The sequence below is a fragment of the Cyprinodon variegatus genome, unplaced genomic scaffold (genome assembly GCF_000732505.1).
Source record: "Cyprinodon variegatus isolate N-32 unplaced genomic scaffold, C_variegatus-1.0 Scaffold894, whole genome shotgun sequence".
NCBI lineage: Eukaryota > Metazoa > Chordata > Actinopteri > Cyprinodontiformes > Cyprinodontidae > Cyprinodon > Cyprinodon variegatus.
Window position 1 is genome coordinate 226,436 of NW_015151347.1, and position 2,415 is coordinate 228,850.

Sequence of the window (2,415 nt, forward strand, 5' to 3'; positions counted from 1 at the left end):
AAATATGCAAAAAGAAAAAACAGAAATACATTTTTGTTAATAATAATTTATTACTATGCGATAAGTCAAGATTATTTTCTGTGTAGTCTTCTGCCCTCTGTTATCAGGTATATCTGATTGTGTACAATAGGATTTTGAGCAAAGTTTTTACCATTAAATTATGCAAAAGGTTTAAGACGCAAAACATTTCAGAAACCGTATGTATCAAATATGATACATTTGGCATTACAGGGTTAAGGAAAAAAATGGCTCATCTAGATTAAATTTTTTTTTTCCAGTGCTCAATCCAGTAGAGTTATTGGAATCCAGGACAAGATTTAACATTAAAGAATGAATGTCAATGTAATAACAAGAAACGCTAACTTGCCAGAATATATTAAGCAAAATAAGAAAAGTGCTTCAATAAGAAATCATGAAAAACAGACCATTTTTTTGGTCCAACATAACCTTAGAAGCGTTAATGCTGATACTGGCACTTAAATATAAGTTTATAAACCTCAATATAATTGTTAACTAGGCTTATTAACTTTTTAACTTTATTTTTCTACTTTTCAATTAGCTTTTTACCTTTTTTTAACTTAATTAACAGTAGGTAAAATATCAAATGCCAAAGTAAGATGTGCAGCCATGTTGCAGAATCTTTGCTAAATGGCTGGATATAGATCTTGTGCTTCTAGACCTCACTGAGGGCGGGGGGGGGATCAAAAATGCAAGGGATCAAAAATGGTAACTTGCTCTATAAAGGGTTAATTGCATACAGGTACATATTTGCAGTTACATTGGGATCAAAAAATTTTCCTATCTTAAATAATGTTTAATATTAAAAAATGACTAATGGTGGTGTGTAAAATATATTTTTTTTTCCTTTTGTTTTTTGCAGCTAAAACAGTCTGTGGTCAAATTGACCCCAAAAAACCCTGATGTTTATGAAATGTGTGAGTAAAAGTCACTAAATATGATTTGAGGCTGAAAAATGGTGTCATACATGATTTCTATTAGACACTGAATGAGGGTGAAATTATTTAATATGATCCATCCCAGGAAAACAAAAACATAGGTAATTCTTTCTGGAGAGAACAACATATGGTGTTATACTTACTAATGTTTTTTTTTTTTTTTTACTTATGCAGTGCTAGTTACTTTGTAGTTGTTTCTGTGATAAAATATTGTATATATTGTTTTATGAATACAAAATGACACAATTTTATAGTACCATATTTTCCTGAACCTGAAAAATGTGGATGTTTGTAAATCAGATGTACAACATCTACAGTAAATTTATGCATGTGCCCAAATTCTTTTTTTTTTTATATACCATTTTAATCATTCCACTCTTTAGAAACGTCTTAATCAAATAAACTATTTAAACCCAAAAAATTAACAGCACTTGTTCACCTGATGACTGTTTCTACAATCTAAGGACTTTATCTGATGCACTTATAGATACATTTCTGTACCTTTATCTTCTCCAGACAGGCACATGACCTACAGTACATATCCATCAAACTAACACTATGTGGAAGAAGCCACTTCTGACTCAATGCTTTGGTATTCACTTCCTCATTTCTGTAAAACGTTTGAAAGATTTCCAGGCTGACATTCTAACTTCAAGTGAAAAACTGGCAAGTAAACAACAAAAATCCAATTAGTTTAAAAGCTTGTATTATAAAACAGTATTAGTAGTTTTGTTTACTACAACTTGTGATAAAAGTGGTTAATTTGTTAATATATTTGTTTAAAGTATCCAAAGTGACTGGAACAGGTCTTAACACATTGTATCCTGATGTCTATACATGTAAAATATGTATCCAGTTGTCTGAACAACTGGATACATATTTTACATGTATCCAGTTGTTCATAAGCAACAAACAACAAGCTCGCTTAATAAAGGTAAATCATATTTAAAGACCTTCCAAATTGAAATGCCCTACATCTGCTTAAACAACTTCCTTTTCAACGTTAGCCAGCCTCCTCTCTAACACCTTCCACGATGGCTCCCTCTAGTGGCCGATATGAGTAGTACCAACATGGCAACTGAGAATGGTCCTGATGCTGCGCAGATACAGGGCTCAGTGAGGATGCTAAATTATGTTGCCTCCATTTTTCTTTGGCGCAGTCTCTGTGGCGCAATGGAATAGCGCGCTGGACTTCTAATCCAGAGGCTCCGGGTTCGAGTCCCGGCAGAGATGGGTCACTCTGTATGCCAACATGGCAGATCTGCGACTTTTTTTGTCTGTTTTCCTTTCTCTAAAAAGATGGTCCTTGAAATGATGGTTTTGGTCGTATTCGAACATACAACCCATCTTCCTTTTTTCTGCATTACAGCGTTGTAGTCTAGCTCTCCATACATTTTTTTCAAATTATGATAAAAATACAAAAAAGAAAAAAAAGAATGCACCATACAGTACACAACCT

General features: G+C 33.1%; 1 non-coding gene across 1 annotated transcript; it reads left to right on the forward strand.

Moving 5' to 3' along the window:
* Positions 1–2,115: 2,115 nt before the first annotated feature.
* trnar-ucu lies at positions 2,116–2,189 on the forward strand. Its single transcript has one exon. It is a non-coding gene; the product is annotated as a tRNA-Arg (tRNA).
* Positions 2,190–2,415: the final 226 nt, after the last annotated feature.